Raw genomic sequence first — 27,308 nt, 5'->3', positions numbered from 1 at the left:
CTTTTTACTTGCTCACTTACAAAATGGAATTTAAGATGCAGAAGTTGTAATGTATATGTGATTTACATGTGTTATCTATTATAATTTTGTCATTTTTTGTTACTTTTCACGTAAGACTTCATGTGTCTCATTGGTGTTTCTGTTACTATTTTAGCTGGTATTGTTGTTTATTTTTTTATATTATTATTTTTTTTTTTTTTGATAGAAATTAATCTTTCTTCTAAATAAAATGCACAAGAACCAGTTACCTGCTCTTTTTCATCAGTTTAGAGTTGTTGAGAAAAAGGGAAGTGAAAGACCAAGTGAAATTCAGATGAAATTCAAAACAATTAGCCTGTAGCATCCTTTCTGCGAAAGTAATCAAAAGTGGAATTAAAACCACATCCACTCTTTCCTTCTTCCTTTCCCTGATTTTACAGTGATAGAAATTTGAGGGGCCCCTCTCCTAGGATCTTAATTGACTTCATGTGGTTGAAAACAGCTTCCCCCAGTACTCAGATGAGCTGAACTGCAGTGTTTAAACTGCTCACGGCACAGAGTGGATGGTGGATAACTAAGTCAGTTTAGCTGCTCTGCTTATTTTTCTTTTTTAGTGTTCTTTTCTTTGCTATTTTATTCTTTTTACTTTTATGTTTATTTTAGGTTTAGTGTTTAAGTCTATTTTTTAACCCTTTTCTGATTCAATGTCTATTACATTCTTCAACACATATACATAATCACTTTTTCTCCCCCTTCTTTTCTCACTAACACTGCAAGACTGTGTCTTGGCGTCCTCCCTAGAGCTTTTCCTGCACTGGGGGCCGCCTTAAAGGCATCTTGGTATGCTGCTATTGACGGGAAAGCTGAAATGTTATTGCGAGGCCAGTAACAACTGATAATTAATCACACAAGCCAGTGTCTCTGTACCATGCACATGGTGATACGTAGGCAGCCGGCTGCATCATCTCTTCCTCATCTGGGCTTAAAAATATGAAGCTAACTTTATGCTACGGTCAGGAATAATTATACCATAAAGACTTTTTTCAAAGTACTTTCTATATTAACTTGCTCCGTCAATCTTAAGAGTATCCAGGACAGTTATATGACATCATCAGGATTGTTTACTTAATACTCATTTGGCTGATCACAAGAAAACTTTTTTTTTCATTTTTAATTATCAAGCTACCTATTTTAAAATATTTAAAATTAATTTTCTGTGGCTTTGTAGATGTAATAGGTCACCAGAGATTTTAACCAGGCAAAATTGTTTAAAAAACTTAGAAAATGCACAAACTCTTTACCTCGTAAATACTCTAGAGTTGACTAAAGCATGTTTTTTAACAAGGCATATTTTGGTATCTCCTGTAGAGGGACCCTGATTACTGCTGATAATACAGTAAGCTGATATGAATCTCTAACGAACATGAACCTGAACAGAAAGAGCAATTCTTAAATTTGTCCACAAAACTTGAAGGTAATACATACTCACACTGCAAGAGAAAACAATCAACAAAACCACATAAAAACCACATAAAATAAAATACATTATACTTACATCTGCATAAACTAAATAGCATATGCATTGACGTACAGTAGTGAGACTAGGTTTCCTAAAAAGTGTCATCCATATCTAACCTTTTTTGTGATTTTTTTTAAACCTAGGTATAGCAGATTTGTTTTTTTATATTGTTTGTACTATTTCCATAAACAAACTATATTATTTATATTAAGACAGGAAAGGCTCCAAGCTACTTTAAATATTGTCCGACAATAAGTAATGTTCTTCTATAGATTGTATCAGGGCCCCATTCTAATGGCACAGAGGAGATTGTAATTCTGAAGAAGAGTTAATAGAATGGAATCCAAATAATGATCAATTGATAAATGACTATTGAGCCACAAGGACAGCGTGAACGATTGCCTGTTTGGCATTAAAAATGAGAAATAAATTTCAAACTAAGCAATCTCAGCAATAGTAGAAAATACCTAATGTAAACAAACATATAAATTAAGGATTGTGGCGGAAAAGGAAGCCTTCCTAAATTTGTTCCAGTTTCACAGACTAAAAAGATATGAGAATTGGGACAACTTTTATTATGGACATAATAATTTGCTACTCGTGTTTTTTGGCAGTGTGCAAAGATTTTGTGAATTAATTGTAGACACATGTATAAGAATTTATAGCTTTTTTTTTAAGAGAGAAAAAACTGGCAAAAGAAAAGTTTTTAGAGTAAAGCCACAGGTCTAATGTTTTTAAATAAGAAGCCAATTTAAATATAAACATATTTCTATCTACAGACCATGGTTAAAACATTGGTAAAAATTGCAGTATTTGTTACCTACATAAACATTATTATTAGTTACTTTTTATTTGTGTTGTGAACCTGTCTGAGGCTGATGGAACCTTAAATACTTATCTGCATTCCATCAGGTGTATCCTCCAGAATTCAGATGTCAACTCTACCAAATGAATTGGTTACCAAGGAACAGATTATTTGATTACTTGTCAGGAAAATAAATACAGAGCATAATTCAAAGCTTCCATCTGCTAATTTCTAAAATGTAGTTAAATAATGTCATGTAAAAAATACCAGTTCCATTCCAGGTGTCTGTGTGTTGTAGCATTGTTTTTTTTACTGATCCCTTATTCCACTGCTTGAGGGGAAAATTAGTTTTAAACTTAAAAAAATAAATAAAAAAAATCAGAATTATGATGTTCAAGCTTGTTGTAAAAGGCATATAATATGGTATAAAGTAAATGTTGACACAAAACTGATCTGATTGCCTATGTTACAAATTCCCCAAAAAAGCACATCTGTTTAGCTTTTATGTGGATGACCACTACTACTCCGTGTGTTGCACTTCTTCAGTGATTGTGTGTAACCTTTACTGTAAATGTGGCTTTAAATTCAGCTGGAACCCATTAAGAGTTAATAACTCATTAAATCGCTGATGTCTTCCTCAACAAGTCAATTTTAGGTGTTTGTTTTATATACATTAACAGTCTTAAATATAAATCAGAAGCAAGAGTAGAATTATCTGGGCCTTTCAGTTCTCTTTTATTTGCAAAAGATCTATAAGGTATTTACGTTCATAATTATGCTTGATGCATCACATTTTTTTCCAGTAACAAAATAACTGATAACCTGAAAGGGCATTCTTGTGAGCTGTGTTTGAAGGCAGTTGTCTGGGGTCACTTTGATCGATGACAGGTAGAGAATGACCAGAAACTGTCTGCATGTCCTTCCCTGAATTATGCCTGGTCACCCCAACCTCTCCTGCCTTCATCTGACAGAAATATGCAGGGGCAAATAGCAAAGGATAGATTAAGAAAATCAGGAACCAGACCAGGGGGTGATGGATGAGAATAAGAAAAAATAAAGATAGGAAAAGTTTTCGAATTCATAAGTTTTTTTTTTAACATAATTATAAGCACTGATAAAATATGCTAATTTTACGTGTATTGCTCCTTCATACTGCTATCTTATATACTTGTTTATTAGGGATATATTTAGCACATTTCATAATCATACTAAAATTACTAAAACTATTGCTTCTTAAGCTGTCATACTGTACTAATGTATTTAATTTCAACAATAACATAATAATTAATCATTGTTCATGTTAATTGTAAGTTATAGATTTGCTGAGTAATAGTAGTATATAAATACACGTGAGGTGGTTATCTATTATATTGATTTAATTTTTAAACACATTTACTGTTTATACATTGTGCAGTTAAAATAACCAAAAAGTTGTCATTAGAGAGAAATATCACTTTCCAAATGATAATCAGATAGATATTTACTAAAGCACACAATAATAAAATGTATATGATTATTGAAAAAATTTACAAATTAAAAGTCCCATATTGAAATGGATGTTCTTAATCTACCTTAAATGTAACAAATGTAACACATCTAAACCATCTCATATGTGGTTAAATTAGTGCACTGCATTTCTGGATGGTAACCCAAATTGGTAATCCCTATAAATTTGAATCCATTTAATTAAACTTGATATTTTGCAGTGACCCATTACATGCCACAGCGGATTGGAACCTAGTGTAATATGTTCTGTGGCCTACTTATGACATATGTAATGTGCTTGTAGATCCTTTAATAGCCAGAGACGTTCTGCTGAATGTGCAGGTGCATCCAGCAAAGAGGAGGTTAAAATTGAGGAAACCTTTCTCTGCATACCATACATAAAAAAGTAATATATTTTTTGAATAAAATTAACAGACACAGTTTTTGACAGAATTATTTTTTTTATGAAATATGTTTGTCTAACACCAGACTAATATTATAATTGGCATTAAAAAAAAAATGTCATCATTAAGCAAATGTGTTAGCTATCACTAGAGACATCAGAAAAACTGATGTTTCTTTGTGGATATATGTATCAGAATGAAAACATACACTGTACAGTCTTATAATAAAAGGCAGCATGTTTTTGCATTTGGAACACGGCTGTAACTGTTATAGCTTATGCTCCCCCATACACACATTTTAGTGATTTTTTTATCCTTAATGTTTTATTATTTGCTCCCGCTCTCTTAATTTTAATCACATACTTCATGAACACACGTCAATTTTTGTTACGTTCGAACCTTTACCCATTAGACAAACGTTGATGAAAACGCTTCTACTTTTTTGTGCCGACAAACTAGTAAAAGTACTGTACACAGTAGAAACACATACTCCATTTTTCCTAGTGGCTTTGCAAAGTTTTATTTCTTTTTTTTTTTAAATAATGATGTTTCCTGAAATCTTTATCACATGCCCATTTTAATTAATGTAAAAATCTGAATCTTATGTTCTCTTGACAAGATTGATTTTTTTTTTCTTACTTCCCACACCTTGTGTTTGTTTTATGTTTTTGTAGTTGGTTGAATTTCACACACCACATGGTTTCCAGTACTATTGCATCTTCCTTTTTGAATTCTAGAGAAATTTTAAAATTGTCTTAACACTTTTTACAGTATTTTTTGTATTAGATACTGTAGCTGACTGATATTTCTGCAGTCACTTAGAATATAAAATTAGCGCAGTTAAACATTTAAATTTTCAATTCTATGTTCATTTATGAGCAGTAGTGGAAAAAAAACAAACAGGTGTTGTAAATTTCAGTGACTTACCTATATTTGCTTACATATGCTGTCTGTAAATAGTTCCATATGCACTATATATTGTACAGTAGTATCAGTTATCTATGGGGACTGGGGAGAAATGTAGGTTATCTTATGGAAAAATGTCACAATTACCAAAAGAATACTTGGAATCACTGTCTTTAGCTCCTTCAGGAGAGATGTTACAGCATCTACTGTTTATTATAAAGAACATAAGAATGTTGTTTAATTAACATCTCCTTGGAGAGGAATAGAGGTATGTGCGTGATCTCCCTAGACCCACCATACTTCAATGGCAAGATAAAGTCTTACAGTGGCAGGTTTCAAATATATTTGTAGATTGTTTTGGTTTTTTTTAAGCCCTGTACATTGCATGTTAAATTACTCAGTTGCCACTAGTCCTGGCGTTTCATCTTGTACTGGCTGACAAAAGAAATGACATGAGACAGCTAACTGACAGATCGCTACTATGCTGTTAAATTCCATATGCAAATTTCTCACTATATAATAAATTACATTTTGATTTCATCTTGAAAAGTTTAATATTTTTTTCTTCCTTTATCAAATGATGGTGTCTGACATATTTTAGGTATTTGCACAATCCCCATTAGAAATATACAGTATGATCATTTTGACTAACTCCTTTCTGTACCATTTACTTAAATATACTATAGAATTAAAATGGTGTAAATATAAAGGGGAGTTAAAGACATCTAAAAATGTTTTTGCTAATAAGTGTTTTTATTTGTTTGCATTCTATGTAAGATTTGCCTGCAACGTCAGTACACATCTGCAAGCTGAATGGGGTGTATTAATGTGGTGCCATCATTGACCTACTGTACATCCTATATTCTGGGCATTTTCCTCATAGTGATTGGAGCAGCTAACACAGACTTGTGAATAAGTTCATGTTCTGTGTTCACTATAAGTATTGTTTATAGCTAGCCAAAATGTGCTCATGTACAGAAGCTTAATTCTTGCCCTACAGAGCTGCTAGAAGCATCTGCTCACTGAAATGAAGTGCAAGCATTGCAGGTAGCCCAAATCTCTGCAATCAATAACTTGGATTTTTCTTTATGTTGGGAAGTTGATGTGTTTTTTTCTCCTTTTCTTAATCTATTAGTCCTCAACATGTATAACTTTCATATAATGTATTAATTGCTCCCCATGTCACTGTCATGAAGACTATGCCATGTACCATAAACTGATAACTTCTCAGGTATAGAATCACATTTTATTTTGGTTTAAAATATGTTTGTCTTAAAGCCACTTATTGCGTATCCAAAAATATGTTTCTCATTAGATCAATGTGTCGCAGTATTGTACATGTTTACTCTTACCCAGCCCTTCTTCCTAATGCCATTCTTCTGCATACAATTTCTTCCCATTCCATTCAATTCCATTTTGCTTCCTTTATCTTAATTTTCTCCTTCCCTTCCTCTACATTTTCCTTGGTTTCTCCCAACAGTATTGTTGTTGTTGTTATTATTATAAAGATGATGATGATGATGATGATGATTATTATTATTATTATTTTTATTATTAATAATAATAATAACATTTATTTATATGATAACAACATATCGTGTACTGTATATCAATAATTTACTTAGTTACATTTTGTTGTGATGTTGGTCAATCCTCTGACATTCTGTGTGTTGCTTGTATTACTTTGTGTGGAGCTGTAACCTCCACCACCGATAAGTGACGGCGGAATGATATATTTGATTAACCAATGGTCACACAAAGGTACCAGTAACATGACATTATGATGACACCTTATGATGACAGTAATTCAATAGAAATCTATATATCTGGATATACACATGTTTACCTATTTATATTGGCACAGGAGTTACCATTCTGTTTGTTGATTGCTGCACTGTGGTCATATAAGTGTAATGCGCAAGTGACATGATTATATGTGAAATATCCTGTAACATATATGCTTATATTTGGAGAGTAGTGATGTCACTTGACTCATGACTTATTGTGAAAGTGTTCCTTGATGGAATGCATAGCTGTCAGCAAGGGGTAAACACAGCTGGACACGACCTGAATATGTTTTGTTCCAGATCGAAGCGTTTGTATTGTAAGGAATAATTTATTCCCAACTATAAAATGAAAATTACATTAGAAGCTCCCTTAGATATCTGAAACTTGTATAAAAGTATGTTTATGGTACATATATTATTCTTAAGATATATATGTTCATGTGCGTGCGTGCCTGTGTCTGTGTGTCATGTGTGTGTGTGTGTGTGTGTGTGTGTGTGTCGTGTGTGTGAAAGAAAGACAGACAGAGTGCCTTGGTTAATATTAGGTGGATAACAGATTACAATTATAGTGCATAATTATTGTATCAATTGGCTTATAAACCTTTTTTGCCCACAGCAATATGGAAACTTTAATATTCTGGTCAATCTGCAGATTACTTGCTGCTTAGCATTTGAGGCATCATCTGTTTTGAGGATACAATGACATTTCTTCCTGTAACTTTCTAACTGTGGTACCCAGTGCTTCCATCCCACACAAATATAATTTTAAAGCAACAAGTATCAGAGCTTAACTTTCTTGCCTGGAAATCAATCTGCTCCCCACCGTTGCCTCATAGTGAATATTTAAGATTTATTCATGCAATGTTCCATGTTTTATGTGGGGTCTCAGGAAATGGTATCGGTACATCATAAGAGATGGAACTTGTATACATGGAGAAGAACCAGTGCCGGTTTGACGTAAGGTACGATATAATGGAGTGGCTGCTCTGCAGTTGTCTAATACACATTTAACATTACTCCAGTGCAGAAGTAGCAATTATTTTCCTAGCTATTTAATTATCTGTGAGCTGTTTGTTTGAATGTGTTTTATTACTTTCAAAATTTGATATTAAGAGAAACATGAGAACATATAATTCCACTTGATACCACTTGTTTTCACTGTAATTAGTGAGTTGTTCGCCTTCGCAAGAGCTTTTCTAGCGTTCAGTCTTTAGCAAGAACAAAATATATAGAGCTGTCACTACTTGTGACACCCAGAAAATCAGTGATTACAAACATATTTGCTTTGTGCTTTATAATTAAAAAATCGAGGTACAGAAAACCGGAAAGGAGTACAGCTCTATTATGAAATTATGCCAAATAAGATTTAGTGCCAGGGTTACCATATGGTAATGGGAGGTTGGGGGGAGCAAAAGAAAGAAGAGGAATAAATGTTAGGAGTAAATTAAAGTGACACAATATAACTCAATATGGTTCTTCATATTGATGAGAACAATTACTATTTATACACTGTTGTGACTTAACTGAATTTGTATTTTTTTTCCTTTACCAAATGGTGTTATCCCATCATATATTCGTTGGCACATAGAGACAAACTGATTTCTCAGTGAGCCACAGAGTATGTTCTAATGTTGAACATAAATGTCTTTGGGAATGTAAATCAGAATAAATATATCTAATAAAACCTCTGAGATATAAACCTATGCAAATGAAACTGCAGACAAAAAGAAATAATCTTTTTTTTTAATATCTACATTATTTTATATTGTATGTTAACCTCTTGTATCTCATGAGTTTACATAACAAGCTTCTTGCCAGGAGAGATGCCTACGCTAGGTGTCATTCTGTGTCTGAGACTAAAGGTTAAGGCCACACATATTTTAGTAAACACACTGACTGTCAATATTAGCATGAGGCAATCAACCTTTTTCTTTGCTTCACAAATGTAAGGTATAAACATACTAATCTGCGCTGCTGCCGTTGTGGTTGCTCATTTAGCCCATTTCTATCAACAAAAGAGTTAAGTGCAACATCATACCCAACTGCAGATTTTACCAGAACTTGTCATAAAGGCATTATATTACCTCAGCTTCCTTTCAAACTAAACAAACTATCTCCACCACTCAATTAAACCGCTTTGCACGTGCTGTTTGTTTTCTTCTTGGCTTTTTATGACTTTCTCCTTTTTGACAGGAAGTTTAATCAATTTAGTGTGTCTACAAATTTAGGGTTATCGTTGTTTATGAAGGAAATATTTTCCTAGGTAAAGTACTGCCTCAGAGATCCTTGAACAGTGGGCAAAAATACTTGATGATATTTTAACTATTAAGCAGTGGAAATCAAAACTTACATCACATATGAAAACAGTTTAGAAATCTCTGAATTACAAGTAATTTATGTAGAAAAACATATTTAACTGAAGACAAGCAAGCTAAACCTGGAGTGCTACTGAAATGCCATCCCATTGTTCACAAAATCCAATAGTCATATATTTGCCAACGTGTAAAAACAATTTGTAGGGAGATTGGACACTCCTGGACCAGAACATCAGTCTAAGTAACTAATGAGACAGTGTATACAAACATAGAGCACTACAAGCGCCAAGTAAACCAGACTAGTTCATGTGACCATAACACAGCAAAATGTGTACATTTATTCCATAAATTTCTTAGATTGTTTTTCTAATGGATGAATATTAATAATAAACAAAAGTGGTGGCTGAAAGTAATAATTGGTAAATAGTTTTCAAGAAGGGATAGGGCAAACACATTTCTATATTGGTAATATATAACCAAGAGCAAATATTAAGACCTAGTACACACACACACACACACAAATACTGTACTCACACACACACACACAGCTACACATGCATGTACACACACACTCACACACACTCAAGTGAATGTATATGAGAGCCCTTCTTTATTAATTTGACTAAAGAATGGATTAATATTACTGCACGTTCTTCCACTTATCATGAATGCTGCTTCGCAAGACGTGACAATACAGTAACATTCTGCAGGAGTTAATATACTGTAAAGTTGATGTGAGGAGCTTGGTGCTTTGAGATCCATTACAGAAATCACATAATGGCAAACATATTTGCATGTATTTAAGCAGATAAAAAGAGACGTCCGAACAGATTCATGGTTGCTGTGTATTTATTCAGCACAGCATTTTTTTATCGCCTCTCTCTCGTCTATCTGCTTATGTGCCAAGGAGAACCCTGTATGACTGATAACAAGCCGGCAGGGGAATCTCTTAGTAGTTTACAGGGTGAACTTTTGTGGACTGTAGCAGAGAAAGGACTGCCAGACCCCAAGCGCCAGCAAAAGCTTTTCTCAATTTGCCAGGTCACTGTGACACCATGGGGCTGATTATAGGAGAACAGCTTGTCCGACATGATATAAGTCTGGCGTCAACGGCAGTCCAAGAAATGGCAAGCTACGCGTTAGCCTGTCATGTGCTGAGCTTCATCTTATTTAACTTAACAGAACACATTTGTGCTCTCCCTTATTTCTTTTTGATTTTACTATATGTAAAGAGTTAATTGTTTACTTTTTTCCTTTAAATGTACAGCAGCAAGTGTCCAATAGCCACAATTAAACTGAAGGTTGTTTTTTTTTTTTGCATTATTTAAAAACAACATTGTCACCTTCTGGCTAAGGATGCAGAGCTTAATGAAAAAATCGGCTATTTTTTCTATTACACACATCATCCACAAGCTGTACACATTACCAGAATAGGTGACCACTGCTACATGTTAAAAGACAATTATTTGTCAACTAAACGCGAGCTTTTGCTGACTGGAACAAACATTCACACAGATGGAGTAGAACAGGGCCGTTGCAAGGTTACTCGGCACCCAGCACCGTCCCATGCTCCCCCACCACCCCCTCCCTCATATAATAACGGCAGCGAGTGGGTGGAGGGCGGAGATCTTCTACAGCCGGACCTCGACGCCCCCGTGCGGTAGCATTGCACGGAGCGTGCCTAGAGCCGGCCCAGGAGTAGAATTTATTGCAATGAAGAGCAAACTGTAATGTTGTATTTGGAAGGAGATTCAAGTAACTTAAATGTCCTTAGTTTCATATAATCAGAAAACTGTTAAAGGAGAGCACAGATTCCCCATTTGCTCTCTAGCCATTGACAGCAGCAAGCTCTAATCAATCTTTGTAATGAACTGCACTACTATTTCTTAATACTCATAAAGCATCATAAAGTCTCTGACAAATGTGGTGCAATCACTTTTTCTTAAGTTGGATTATCATGTGAACCCCAATAAATGTGACTTTGATGAGTCTAAAATGTAGTATTTCATCCACCAAGTCCTCATATACGCTGTTCTTAGTCTCTGCAAAACTTACTTTCCTGCTGTTTTTTATCTGACTTCTTATTTTAAAAGACATCAACACTTGTATTTTTTTCACCACAAATTGCTCTTTTTAACAGTTATATATTTGAGTTGCTAACATGCTGCTTTCCGGGGTTTGTCTGTCACATAAGGGAGCATCTCACAACCCTGCAACCAGGGAATACATCACACAGCAGACTGCCACAAAGAGGCAGCCTGCACCAGTGAGGAAGTGACTGCCAAGTGCTCTAATGAATGAGAGTTTGCTGGCAACACTGACTCCTTCCCATGCTGATATTTCCCGGTGCTTCCACATCTGACACCTCCGTAGACTCCAATGCCTTAGCAGCTCTTCTCGTGTTAATGAGCTATGAACAGCCTAAAAACATACTGCAATACATCATGTGATCACAGTATTACACTTTTTACATTTACAGTACTGTATGTTTTTGCTTGATTTCTTTTTATTTTTTACTGTTGTGTTGCTTTACAGTAGATACGTTTGCATTCCTTAACTCCTTTGCTACTGAGAGAGTTTCAATACAACAAATGATATCGCACAGACTAGCATTTTGCTAAACTATAATTTCAAGTAAGCAAATTGCTAATGTCACAATAACTTTTTATTTTCTTCACTGGCCATTACAGTACATTTCTATAGGGTAAAAGGACATAAGGTATTGCAAAATTACAATACATGTTGGATCTTTAGTGATCTGAGAAGCTACAGTGCATCTGTGTTGCTTTTGCCCCTTCGCAATATCACAAAGTGCGGTTAGCAATGTGCTGAAAGATTCTCCAGAAGCTAGGCATGTTACAGGGACGTCTTCACAGAGGAATGGGTATGAAGTCCCGACGCTGGCAGCCCAAAGGAAGTAGATCCCGACCTGGCAGATAAGTACCCCATCCCTACCCCTTTCCCCCCCTAACCCTCCCTTAGTGGTGCCTAACCCTAACCTCCCCCCTAGTGCCTAACCCTAACTCCCCCTTACTGCACCCTAAACCTAACCCTCCCAGGGCGGGTTGCCTAACCCTAACCTCCCCCCGTGGGTGCCTAACCCTAACCTCTCCCCGGGGGTGCCTAATCCAAACCCTTCCCCCTAGGGGTGCCTAACCTTAAACTCCCTCACCAAACCTAACCCTAACCCCGCTACGCTCCCTAAACCTAACCCTCCCTCCAGCAGCTAATGCTAAGGGCGCCCCGGACTTACTTCATCGGGCTGGCGTCCTTCGGCGCTCCGGCATCAAGATTAAGATAGGCATTGGTATCTTAAGTCTTAAGTCCCTTGTCGGGATTCCGATGTCGGTATTGAGACCGCCGGTCTCATAACTACATCCCTTTCATGGATCTTTTACACATTATGCTAGTGCATTATAGTTATTGAAAGTGCAGCCAGGTCTTCCCAAATAACATATCATTAAATGTAGTTAAAATTGTTTCTGTGAATCTGACTGAATTATAGTTAATTTAAACTTTTATTTAATTTAATTACAGCACCATAAGAAACATGTCATTGAATAATAACCATCAGCATTGATGGTAGAAATGTTTAGAGAAGCAACACACTGATATGCATGATTAGTTTGTAAGGTTCATGTGACTAGTGTCTGAGCCCATTATTTATTCCAGCTCATCTAGGATGTCCACAAGTTTTTGCAGTGGGTGGAGACAGAGCATCCATTAACCAATCTGATCATTAGAACGGTCAAAGTTGTAGCATCGTGACGAGCATGCTAATAATGAGGTATTGACCTGTCCACTTGTGTGTTTGTATTCATGATGACAAGGCTACTTGTGACAAGAGCAGTGTGGTGAAGTGAGGGCGATGGAGGTGAGCAGGAACAAGCAGGCTCTGAAATAGATAACAAAATGAACACGGTTCCTAATAGTAGTTTAGAATAGTCATTAGGGGATTCTATGAAAGTGAACTATGGTGACAAATGCATCTCTATATGAAACTAAATGAAATCAAACTTTCTATGTAATTGGAAAATTAAACATGATGCTAAGCTCAGTTGTATGTATACATCACACATTATTATTATTATTATTATTATTATTATTATCGTTTATTTATATGGCGCCACAAGTGTTCCGCAGCGCCTTACAAAGTACATAAACAAATAGATTGATTTACAGTGACTTACAGTACAATACAATACAATACATTACAGGACATGGATAATATACTTTGCTACATTCACGACAATAACACCCAGATAAGCAACAATGCAAAGCAACCAAGTGTTAGGTTCCCTGGTAGAGAGTAAGAAGTAGATGAAGGTATAGTAAGGAGATGCACAAGAGGGTAGAGGGCCCTGCTCATAGGAGCTTACATTCTGAGGGGGAGGGACAGACAAACAGGGGTGAAACAGATGGGGTAGGCAGGGAGGAAGGAGTATGTAGCAGCAAGTTAAGAATAGAGCTGGAATGCTTTGATGAAATAGTGGGTCTTGAGAGCTCGTTTGAAGGATTATAGAGAGGTGGAGAGTCTGATGGGAAGTGGGAGAGAGTTCCAAAGGTGGGGAGCAGCGCAGGCAAAATCTTGGAGGCGGGAGTAGGAGGAAGTAATCAATTGGCATAAGAGGCGACATGCATTTGTTGAACGAAGAGGGCGGACAGGAGAGTGAAGGGAGATGAGATCAGAGATGTAAATGGGAGAGGAATGGCTGAGGGCTTTGTAAGTGAGTGTGAGAACCTTAAATTGGGTTCTAAAGGGGAAGGGGAGCCAGTGGAGGGCTTGTAGGAGAGGGGAGGCAGATGCAGAGCGTTTTGAGAGGAAGGTGAGCAGAGCAGCAGCATTGAGGACAGACTGGAGAGGAGAGAGAAGGGATTTGGGGAGGCCAGATAGGAGAAGGTTACAGTAGTCCAATCTGGAGATGACCAATGAGTGTATGAGGGTTTTAGTGGCATCCTGGGTGAGAAAGGGTCTAATCTTGGAAATATTTTTAAGATGAAAGTGACAGGACTGAGAGATTCTGGATATGTGGTTTGAAGGAGAGGGAGGAGTCCAGGATAACTCCAAGATACCGCACTTTGGGGCTAGAGGAGATAGTTGTGCCATCAATTGATAAAGAAATGGTGGGAAGTGTGGTTATGTAGAGGGGAGGGAAGATGATTAGCTCAGTCTTAGACATATTAAGTTTAAGAAATCGCTGGGACATCCAGGAAGAAATGGCATAGAGACAGTTAGAGACACGAGTGAGGAGAGAGGGAGAGAGGTCAGGGGAGGAAAGGTAGATCTGAGTATCATCAGCATAGAGATGATATTGGAGGTCAAAAGAGCTGATGAGTTCACCTAGTGAGGATGTATAGAGTGAGAAAAGGAGAGGTCCAAGAACAGAACCTTGGGGAACACCCACTGCAAGAGGCTGTGGGGGAGAAGAGGAGTCATGAGAGGAGACAGAGAAGGATCAGTCAGAGAGGTAGAAGGATAGCCAGGAGAGGGCAGTGTCACGCAGACCAAGGGAGTGAAGGATTTGCAGTAGGAGAGGGTGGTCCACAGTGTCAAAAGCAGCAGTGTCAAAAGCAGCATCATACTATAACTATCTTGCACAATGTGCTGATTTTGTGGGCTACAGTAGAAAGTATAAGTGTTTTATTAGGCTGGTGTACACCTAGATATATGCATACAAAGTGTTCAGTATACAGGTTCTGAAATTTTATCTTGTAACTAATTAAAATATATGGTTTGTGACAGGGCGTAACCAGTGGTGTGCGACCAGTGCTGATGTATAGAGTGCAGGGCTCTATGGGTGGCACCGTCGCCAACCCACGACCCTTGCTTCTCGCTAGCAGGGTACCTGGAGCTGCCCCCTGTAGCCAGGATCACTGCTGTGGTGCTGCTGGAGCATCCTTTAGACACTCCATACAGACACCGTGCAGTCTGTGCAGCTGATCGTGGCGTGCTCAGGATGCTCCAAGTCAGTGCTGCTCTTACTGGTGCTATCGGTTCCGCCCCCTCCATGCAACGTAATTACGTCATGCACTCGATTACGGACTGTTCGTATGCAACCCTGGATCAGGCCTTAAAAGATTCATTTAGCCTTGCTGTATAAAAATTCTCCTTTATGTCTGACAATTGCGAAGTAACTGATGTATTCACAAGAACAGGGAAGCATAAGGAAAATATATATGTTTTTTAACTTGAACATGTGCCATGTATATTCATTTGATTGTATATAGGTTTAAGAAGCATGTATTTATTTGCAGAAAAAATAGAAAGGTTCTGGCAATATGCATTCTGACATTTTTTGAAAAGTTGAAAGTTAAGAAAAAACTTGGATCAACTGAAATACACCTGTAGTTTCCATGGCAAAGCCTACCTGTTAATTGAAATGGTAAACTCATTTTATATAAGTCAGAGCAATACAAGAAAGGTCACTCTGTTGTTACATTTATTTTATTTTTGCCTGACTTAACTCTAAAATGACAAGACAGGATTAATGGTTTACAACATGACATATGGAAACCTGCCAACACTGGTGGCCACGGTCTCTAGTACCTACAATAGGTGAATACCTCACAACACCCCCTCCCCCTCCCCTGCAAATCAGGGCAGCAGGACAGCCCCCTGATATTGGGAAATTGTGACAGTTGAGAGGTAGTCCTGTGTGTTCTTGGGCTTTCACTGCTGTATTTTTGAAAAATCAGAAGTAATACCTATTTAATTAATTGCAATAGTTTGAAGAAATATAAGCCCAGCAATATATGGTTTACAGTTTTCTTACTACAGAAAAGTAAGGATAATTTATCAACATGGGTGTATGTACCATAACTCATAGCAACCAATCTGCAATTAGCTTTGATTGATATAGTGAGACTTAAGCTGGGTACACAATAGACAATGTGCAAATGATGCAATATTGTCAACGATTTCCCTTGAACTCCCGGACAAACGATATAGTGCAATCTTACAAATGACGTTAACTATATAATGTTAACATATTGCCTAGTCGTTCGGTAGAGCGTACATACTGCACAATTTAGTAAAAATCGTTAACGACATCCTCAGATTGAGCAGCATGTAAGGCCATCCAAAAGACACGACCGAACGACTCATGGGAGTGCGCAATAGTGCGTACATACTGGACAATTTGAACGATTTGTCATTCCGATCTCTCAGAAATCGTCCAAAATATATTTTTTTTTTATTTAAAAAAGAATAGAAGCTAACAGACCACATACACATTAAAAAAAATTTATATTAGTTGCCAGTCAACTTGGGAAAGTGGGGCCTATTTATCATTACTAAAATGGCCCGTTACACATGTGAAAATGCTAGTTTCCACATATTTAAGGTAAAGTGCCATTCATCATCAGGGGTCCGATACCACCACCTGATATTCAGCAAACTAAAAAAACTTAAAGTTTTCGGAGTTTGCCTGCGACAACTAACGCCATCTACAGATGGCGCTTGTTGTCGGAGCTCCGCTTCTTCCTTTAGGAAGGAGTTCTGCGGAAGCGAATAGGGATCCGAACGAGGACAGGTGAGTAACGCAGCTACTTCGGCAGCAGTGTTACTAATCGTGGGAACAGCTGCTTTTCAGACTAGCTGTCCACGCACCAGAGCAATGCTGAATTACTCCGGTGATAAGTATCCCCCGCGGCGAGGTGGATACTTAATCATACGGTCTCTGATGATGAATAGACCCAGTATCACAAGTCATTTATTAAATACATACATGTAGCAGTCCTGATTTATTCATATAATTAAATACAGGTGGTTTTACTGGATATGGGCATGGCTAGGGTGAATGGGGTATATCTTAATTTGTATGGATTTTCTAATCTGGACTATTTAACAGGTATGAACTTCATGTGTTATTCTAAAAGAAATTAGAGTATAATGTTTTCCTGATTATGGGCTAGATGATAACAATTCTAATACTGTTTACTCATCTTCATATTTACTCTGTCACCCTAACTAACATAATCTAACAACTAAACTGCTAGCTCAACTAACCTATAGGGTTTGCCCTTCCACGACCCTGCTTTATAACAAAATTATACTGGTTTGTGCCCTCAGTGTCATTTGGACTCATATTTACTGTATGCTGTGCTAAGTTTAGCTTCACTCTTGGGGCCCTATGAATCAATATTATTTTATTAAAAAATGTGAAAAAGGATGTTCGCACACCCTTTTCACATTATTTTAGTAATTTATTAAAGGGCTTTCGGAGCAGTTTTCATGAAAAACTACTCCAAGCCCTTCATTTACATATTTTTAGTAATCAGATCGCATTTCTCATACTTATAATGGGAAATGTGATTTCCTTAGATTCACTAAAAATATATTGTGAAAAAATACCGGGGAAAGCCCTGTGATAATAACACCATCTTAACATGTCATTATGCAGCCTTGCCCCTGTTTCCCCGACTCCTGCTCTGCTCTGACACACAAAACAGAGCCAGGAGCCTGCCCCTGTGATCAGCTTTGCGGGGGGGGGGGGTCATGAGAGGAATCGCGGTCGTGGGGGGTTATTAGGTGAGACGGCGGGCGTATGCCCACTCTCTTAATAAGCCCCTGCCTATTTCATTGTGAGTTTTCTTCTTGGGATATGCAACCAAGCACCCTGTACTGACAAATACTGTGAGCTGATGGTGAAGAGGCTCAGTTTATATATGCTACCACATATGTTACTTTACTATGCAAATGTTAGCACGCACAATTTCAAACTCTGAAAGCAAATGCGGAATAGTTTTGATACTAGGCATAGTATATCTGGCACCAGGTATAGCTCCTTCCTCCAGCCTGCACAGCCAGCTGTTTACAGCACAAGAACATACGCAGCCTACTCAAGTTCAGTAAGCATCAAGGCAAGGCAGACTACATGATGCTGTAACGTAAAAAGGAGGTCATTTATATGTGGATTACTATTTTAGTAGCTGCACAGTTTTATTTATGTAATGTTACTGAACATATACTTGCCTCTTTCAAACTACAAATATAGAATGATGTGGCTAGAAAATAAAATGTTTATTTATTTCATGTAAAGTCCTTTCTTATACTGATAGAAATAGCATTAAGGTACTTATTGAAAAGTAAAAGAAGACAAAATGACATAAATCATGCAGTTTGATGCCAGCAATACTTAGGACTGTAGTTGAAAAGAGAAAGATTCAAGCCTGGACCCTAAGCTGTGGAATATTACATAGCAGGCAGTGGGTTAATGCTATTCTCCCCTGTCCTCCTATGCTACATTACAGCGATTGACATAGTTGAAATGCCTCCTGCAGCTGGTGGCATATGACTGTCATTTGGAAGCCGGGATATGAAGAAACATTGTACAATGAGTCTATTCATGAAACCATTCCTATTTGTTTTATTGGCTCAGAGCTGCTAGAACGTCCAGTAGACTGTTACCTTATCTAATGTCAGTTTATCTTTTGAAATGGGAACTTATAAAACCAGTAACATGGTTTTAAAGTAACACAGAGGATGTTTTTGATTTTAAAATGTAGCGAGGAAACGTGAAAATAACACATAAACGGCTCTTGTCTATTTAATGAATTGTAAAGAAAAGAATCATGGTCTGTGGCCCAATGTCATACATGACACTTACAGGACTATCATGTAATACATGAAGCACAAATAGATTATTGTGTGACTGTCTCAAGTTGCGATGCTTCGCACTGTGCATGCCCAAATTTGCACAATACGCATCTTTTTTTCAGTATCAAATGTGACTTTATCCTGCCGGAGACTTGGGTTCTGAGATACGGGTTGGTATAAAATGGGCGTGCAATGGCAGGTAGTGGGCGTGTGTGTGTTAACAGTGGGTGTGCAGTCGCACAGAAAGTACATTAAGGGGCGTGTATTTGCTGAGTGCGACTAAAATAGCCACCAAGTATCTTTAACGCAGCCTCCTGGAGGGTTATGAGTTTTGTGTACACACTCACTTTGCGATCCCTGGGCGTTTCAGGGTGGAGACTGTGAGGTTGATCTAAAGTAATTGCAAAAAGGGGCTTTTTCATGGGTGTGTTATGGGAATGTCACAGGCGTGTCTGGGTATGCTGCAGCTTTCCTAATTGCAACTTCATAGGCCATGTTTAGTTGGATTTGAGGAGAGTAGCTACAGTAGAGTAGACCCTTGACTACCGCAAATTGATGGTGCAACCGATGTTGCATCAATGTTGGTGTGCTTACAATCTCCAACGCAAATGCACAGACCACGCACAAAAGGAAGCTGAGATTAGCATTGGTATATTCCCTCAACCGCTATTGTGAGAACGGCTGTATTACCAACCATCTCTGAATCAGGCCCTTAGTTATAACACCTCCCAGCATCATGTCATTTACAAATGTTGAGTTTCAATATAGTAGCCACCTGATATTGAACACATTTCCATCGCCAGTCCATTTCACATCACTAGGGATTCCCATACTAAAAGCAAGCCTTGTAAATGAAACAAGAATTACGCCTCTCAACGAAGACAGCACTTATAGACCCATACTAAAATGGATCTAATAATGGCTGCTATATTAGTTTACATTGAATCTATTAATGCTGGAAATAGGGAGACCTATTGCAGTCACTTGTTACCGCCAGCCATACAATTCCATCAGGCCTTTAATGAAGCACACATACTTGATATCCCCATACTAAGTACATTAGAAAAATACTTTCTATACTTTGATTACGTTTTAAAAGTAGCTATAACAATATATTTTGCAAAATAAAAATTGTAATGCCCATAATATAATCTATATAAGAATCGGTGGAGGTCTGTCTCGTCTCCGTCATATGCATGAGAGCGAATTCATGAGAAGGGAGATGGTACAGCCATCCAGCAGGAGAGGACAGGTTGGGGGCGAGCTGAAGTATAGCAGGGAACTGAGGGAAGGAACAGGTTGGGGTGAACTGAAGTGGCCTGTCATATGCCAGGTCCATTTTACAAATAGATGCTTCCAACAGAAAGCCCTATGTGTCCTGGAAATACAGTTGAAACAATTTTAGACAAATGGCGCATTAAATGCTAAAATGATTGTTTAATAGATAGAATGCCACTAAGGCAATGCCACTCACATAATCACCTGTGTGAGTGCGGCACGGACCGTAAATCCCAGTACCCTCTGCAATTAGTTTTTTTTTCACTCTTTATTTAAGAGGAATAGGCATAAAATAGTCATTGCTACTGAAACCAGTGCACTGAGGGCCTGATTCAGAGCCGAACGCTCTGACCAGAGCGCTCGCTCTGAATCAGGGCCCTCCTCCATGAAAATGGAGCGGCCTCCTGGCCACTCGCATAGCTGTGGGTGACCACCCACAGCATATGCAAGCGTCCATGATGATGGTCGCGATGGTCTTGACCATCGCAACCATCGGGCTTGCGACGGAGACCCTGCGGTAAGGTCTCGCTGCCACAAGCCCTGGAGTGATTTTGGCTCTATCAGTGATGTCAGTGGGGCCGGCTTCAGAAGGTAGGCGTTCCCATGGGAACGCCTCCGTCTGGCAGGCACGCCCCCGGCATGCCCACCAAAGGGGGGCGTGCTGTCAATCAACATCGACATCACGCCCCCTTTGGTGCGAGACACGGAGCGATGGAGAGCCCGTCGCTCACCGGGTCTCGCGCATGCGCACGACGGAGCTCCTTCCGTCGTGCGCATGCGCAGTGGGGGAACATCGACCTGCTTGCGAGCGTCCTGCGCTCGTGAGCGGGTCTGAATGACCCCCTGAGAGGGAGTAAAAATCTGTTTTCTCATTACAGTGCAAAACACATCAATGTGTGAAGATGTTAATAAAAGAACTATTAAAACAAATGCATAAAAGATGGGTGGGCGATGGGAAAGTACAGAGGATTTGTTTTACTATTTTGGAATCCGGCATATTTCTGCACATCCAAGGCTCACCCTGCCATGTGTACTAGCAAGTCATAAAGTCTTAATAATAATAAGCATAAATGCTCTTAATAAATGATTCTTATATGTTAATGTTTCATTGTGACTGTAGTTTGCTTTTCACAGTATTTTTTTTATTTCTATACATGACTGTTTCCTATTATTTTGAGCTCCTGTTGCCAAAAATAGTTTTATTCCTTCATAAAAAGTATGCATGTGTACATCATTTTAAATTAATCATTATCCCAAAGTGCTGTGCTGTTTCTCTAGAGATCTGTGATATCTGTGGATTTCTTGTACAGTGTATTTCAAAACTTTTCTCAGAACCCTAAGTTTGCCGGACATTCTTTAACAAAGGAAAGTCCACATTACATCTTTGTCTGAGAGCCACAGTTGTAACAACTGTACGGTTAGAAAACCGTTATGGAAAGGTGGAGAAGGGCAGAAACATATGGAAAGCAGTTGGTACTTGTTAGTAGATATGCTATATACAGTAGGACCAAGACCGGATTAAGGCTCAAGGGGGCAACTAAGTTGTGGGGGCCCCCTCCAATAAAATTGACACCCTGCCTCAATATGCACCACAGTGCCCCCCTATATATCACATTGTACCCCCCCTTCAGTGTCCCTGTGTATAGTATTCATTACACCCTCCAGTGTCCCTGAATACTCACCTTCGGCTCTGTGTTCAACTTCTGCATGCACAGTGCTGCTTACAGTAGAGCTCACAGTGGCTCCTGAGTTCTCTTATCAGCGTCACAGACGTGATGTGTCACAAGACGCTGATGAGGGGACTTGGGGGCCGCTATGCATTGCATGCAACACTGACTGTGCATGCAGAACAGCCGTGGCAGACCTTGTCAGGGAACAGCTGCCACTGGGCAATTGCAGAGTCACATGACCATGTATGGGGGCCCCCAGGTCAACCGCTCCTGTCACCGCCCCTTAATCCGACCCTGTATAGAAGCAGCAGAAATTATAATCAAACAGGAACTTTTTAATTCTATATATATATTATACAGGAACCAACACATGCTGCAATCTTAACATGGAAGGAAAGGAAATAAGGAAACACCTTCTATAACAGAGTCTGAATAAACACACCCTCTAGCCAGTGGTGTCACTGGGGCCAATAACACCCAGTGAGGCAAATAGATCCCTAAATATGGGGCATGGCCTTGCATGATAGGGGCGTGGCCTTGTAGCACACCCCCAGTTTAATCATTCTACCCCCAGAGATTCTCCCCTCACATCCGACTCCTCCTCAGTGCCCAGGATTTGGGTGCTGAGTTGGGTGCTGCACAATAAATCACAGCACAGTGCTTGGCTCCTGGTCACTGAGGAGGAGTCGGTATGTTGGTGTCACCCCTTCAGAGAATGACACCCAGTGCGGTCCGCACCCCCCACATCCCCCTAGTGATGTCACTGCCCCTAGCTGCCTTTTTTATCTAACTTTAACAGCAGCTGAAAATTAAAAGGCATGATTTGCAAAAAGGAGTCGGTTGGATGTGAATATTGGTGTCATAGAAATGTAGGCATGGTTGCACATATTAAGAAATACCCACTACGGCCCTAACTGTGTGGAGTTTGTATATTCTCCCTGTGCTTGCGTGGGTTTCCTCCGGGTACTCCGGTTTCCTCCCACACTCCAAAAATATACTGGTAGGTTAATAGGCTCCTAACAAAATTACCCCTAGTGTGTATGTGTGTGTGCATGTGGTAGGGAATATAGATTGTAAGCTCCACTGGGGCAGGGACTGATGTGAATGGCCGAATATTCTCTGTAAAAGCGCTGCGGAATATGTGTGCGCTATATAAATAACTGGTAATAAATAAATAAAATAAATAAGAAAGAGGAATGGATGAAGTAGATGAATTATTTTTCCCTGTATACATACATATTGGAAGGTATGTAGCCTAATTAGATTTCAGCGGGACAGTTCTGCTTTTCGGGGACTTGTCCCGCAGCTGCAGTGTCTTAAGGGGGGATGTTGGGGGGACACTCTGTTACTACTGCTCTGCAGCGTTAAATAGATGCTGTGTGCATGCGCAAATTGTCCATACATGTGCCGTGAGGGGCCGGGGCAGCCCAGCAGCATGTGCACAAAGTCAAGCTGTGGCATATTGAAAGTTATGAGGTGTGTAATAGTGTAATGTGTACTTGAGCAGTCAGTCTTGCGTTGGAGTATATGTGGAACAGTAACGTGCAAGATGAGTTTTTCTAGGATGGAGCAGTATTAGCAGAGTGAACCATTCAGAGTGAACCATTCAGAGTGAACCATTCTGCGATGAGATAAGAAGGAAAGAAAGAGGAGTATAGTCTTCAAGTGTTTGTTTAGTTCTATTTACAGCTGGAGAGGCCATCTGGCAATTTTGGCAAGCGCCAGAAGGACTGAGGCCAGATAAGCCGGTGCAGTGGTCTGAAAGCCTGGCTGAGCAACTCTGCTTTGGCTGTCATGCTTAGTCTCACAACATGCCCCATGACATGTGACCACGCAACACATCATGGGGGTCATTCAGACCCGGTCGTTAGCGCCGATGCACACGGACCGGGTCAATGGCCCCCCACAGAGCATGCGCACGACGGCGTCGGCGTGCGCATGTGTGAGACCCGCTACGACCGACAGCGCTGGTCGTAGCGGGTCTCGATCCAAAGGGGGCGAGCTGTCGATGTTGATTGACAGCTCGCCCCATTTGGAAGGCGGGCCGGGGGGGTGGCAGCCCAAACGGGGGCGTTCCCATGGGAACGCCTACCGTTTGGGGGCGGTCAGTGGAGAGCTTCCGGCTCAGACAGAGCCGAAAGCTCTCCGGGGCTTACGACAAGGGAGACCCTACCCTAGGGTCTCGTCGTAAGCCCCGTCTCAAGACCATCGCGACCATCACCTTAGGCGGTCGTAAGGCTGTGTGTGTTAACCCACAGCCTTACCACCGCAAAGGAGGACGTCTTGAAAATTCAAGACGTCCTCCCCTCATTCAGACCGACCGCACGCTCTGTGCGACCGGCTCTGAATGAGGTCCCATGTGTGGTCACACACCCTTTTTCCATGCGCTTGTACAGAAAGAATGCCAGGGATGAATTTTAGTCTAATGGTGCATACACACGGTCAGATATGATGAACAATTGAGCGATTTTTACAACGATTTGAACAATTTCATCAACGATGAACGATTGAATGATTTCTGACAGTATTAAAATGAATGAAATTATCAAAATCTGACTGCAAACACAGACGATGTCAGAGATCGTTACCTGACATGCGGGAACGCGCATCGTTGGTCGATGCATGCCCTACATGTCAAAGATATTAATGACTGAAAGATTTTTACAATCATTATTGTTCATATCTGATAAGAAATCTGACCGTGTGTATGCACCATTAGTCCTTCCCTGATGTTATTAGTTATGTTAGCGTAATATCACTTCTGCAGTGCTTCATATATTCTCTTTGTGATGCAGGTATGTGAAATTCACATATGTGCGTAATGACAATGGACCTAATTCAGCCATTTTGTGAAAAACAATAGGGAGTGGTGGCAAAAACGCTGGCATGTCGTGACTGTTTTCGTGGCATGTATTTGCCTACATCTGTGACACTATACGCAGAAAATAAGGTACCAGTGTCTCAGTTCCGGCGGCTATTTAATAGAATTATTCATATGGTCAATTATCAAAGCATCTGTGACCACTACTGTGTGTTTGTACGCACTTGTTTGGAACTGCCAAGCCGTCAGTGGGAGACTCCATACAATTCCAGGCGGCTGCATGCGTTAGCATATTCTTGCACAGCAGCTGTGTGCGGGATGGCAGCTGCGAATGCGTTAGTGTACATCTCTGAATCAAGCCTTATGCCTGAAATGCTGGAAGAAAAAAGAAAAAGACTGCAAACTGTTAAAATGAAGGCCACATAAAAACATTGTATTTGCCTCAAAAAGGTGTGTCTTACAAAAGGCAGACATTGCAGTTTAGCAGCACTTCTAACTAATAATAATGCTACTGCATGCCTCCCAACTGTGCCGTTTTTACCGGTGTGTCCCTCTGTCCCACCACCGGGCCGGAGTGTATCATGGTGGTGGGGAAGTTGGTGGGAGCAGCGGGTAAGCATAAGGAGAACAGTGACATAAACGGGAGTTGCAGCGAGGCTCCGCCCTGTTTTCATGAGGCCCCGCCACCTTTCCCCAAAGTCACAGCCCCTTTTCGGACGCACGCGCCTACCGCGCACGAACTGTCCCTCTTCACTGATCCAGCCAGCTTCTTATTTGTATGCAAATGCTGATGTTTACACAGATGCGTATAAGCTGCACTGCACATTCACAGTGATTATATTGCGATTACGTTTGCATAGAGGATTCATTCGCAAAGTGAGTGACAGGTAGCCATTGTTTGGGGGGGTGGTAATAGGGGTGTTGGCTAGAGAAAAGCAGGCGTGTCAGAACCATTAACACACTGTCTTCTGGGAGTGCAAAAAATTAGCCATTAGTGGTCCTGGAAAAGTGCTTCTTCTCTAAAGTGTATAATGAAGGTACAAATCACCCATAAAACTTATAGGACATAACATGAAGTCAACGCCGAAGAAAGTTTAGTAGGAATGTTCCGCAGGTGATTCGCCCAAAGAACTTCACTCTGCTCTTCTGTGAATACCTCTTTTAAGGACCGGCTGTGTTCTTTTCAGAGCAGTGCAGGAGGCATTACTGGTCCCCTAACCAAGTATTTACATCTATTCTGTACCTTGCTATGGACATCCTCATTCTGCCAGACTCTTCCCTTCTGCTCCTGTGGAAATTTAGAAACACTAGTGCTAATTGAGCAGCATATCAGGTCCAAAGAAGATTTTACACTATGCAACAAACGTTTTGCGCTTTTTAAATTACTTCAACAGATTAGCCATAGGTAATACATGATGGATCATATATTTATTTATTTATTTATTTCCTTTCCTTGTTTACATGTCACACACAGATATACTCAGAGCACAACCCTTCCAGAATTACACTTCTTGTTTTACTCTCAGTACTTTTCTGTGTGCTTTGAGAGATATCACAGCCCCACATTGTCATTTAAACCTAAAACTGTTACATTGGAATTAGTACATATTATATATTTATCACTTTTGCATGTATGGATAGATGATTCTTCCGACATGATAGAAGCTCCATCTATAATATCTGGGTGATGTGTATATTTGATTGGATAGCAAAAAAGACCTGCTGATCTGATGGTGAAGTCTCAGTTGTTCTGAATTACAGAAAAGTAGATGCACTTTTATAATGTAGCTTTTCCCCACTTATTGAACAGGACCTGACCTTTAATTTGTGAGGGCACTATAGTACATTTTTTTTTCGCCACAACATTATGGAATTTTCATGCTTTAATAATAATTCTATCTATCTATCTATCTATCTATCTATCTATCTATCTATCTATCTATCTATCTATCTACTGTATCTATCTATCAGTCTGCTTCTTAGTCTGTCTGTATGTGAATACTTTATTATATACACATTTACCCTACGTATAGAACTATATAAGAGTGGTTGGATTTGTGAGCCTATAAAACATGTACAGTAGAGTATAGATTACCCATAGATTCATGCTCATATAAGACTGAGCAAGCATATGGCATTTTCCTCTGATACTACAGTAGTGTAGAACGCTTACATTGTTATCCTGTACCTGAAGTCATTATTTTGTCATAAGGAGTGGTATTTGTTGCCTTAGTCTATCCTAGACATTGTCTTCCCCCTCATTAACCCTCTGCCACACAGCTGTCACTAGCAGTGTGATAATATGAAAAATAGAGCTGGGGGAGACGTAGGGACAGAGGGAGCGCCCTGCTAAAATCGTGTCACGTAGCTCTAATTCATCTGCTCTCATTAGAGTGAGCTAGGGACAGCGGTAATGTCCAAGAGCACAGCTCTACACATGACACACGAACGGTTCGGGGAATAGAAAATTGCTTTCTCAGGAAGCTCAGCCAATTAAGGACTTGACCATATTGAATGTCAAGTGTTAATTTAGGTTTTTCTTCATTTTCCCAGCGGTAATGTGGGTCCTGTGATGAGCAAATACATGCCAAGTAAAAGTTGATTGCATGAAGGACCTGAGTAATATATGTCACCGACAAGTCACAAATGTACTCTAGCCTTTTAACCCCTTAGGTGAGCCGAGGAGGAGAAGGGGAAAGGATTAACTGCACCATAATGATGAATAGAGATACAGTAATTTA

General features: G+C 39.5%; 1 protein-coding gene across 1 annotated transcript in view; it reads left to right on the top strand.

The window, feature by feature from the left end:
- Positions 1-27,308, top strand: part of BNC2 (basonuclin zinc finger protein 2) — a 664,637-nt gene that overhangs the window by 364,227 nt on the left and 273,102 nt on the right. The gene's annotated exons all lie outside the window — the stretch shown is intronic.

Source organism: Taudactylus pleione, unplaced genomic scaffold, assembly GCF_031769625.1.
Source record: "Taudactylus pleione unplaced genomic scaffold, aTauple2 ptg000757l, whole genome shotgun sequence".
Classification (NCBI taxonomy): domain Eukaryota; kingdom Metazoa; phylum Chordata; class Amphibia; order Anura; family Myobatrachidae; genus Taudactylus; species Taudactylus pleione.
The sequence above is the reverse complement of the archived record's forward strand: the minus strand, read 5'-3'. Positions and strand labels throughout refer to the sequence as shown.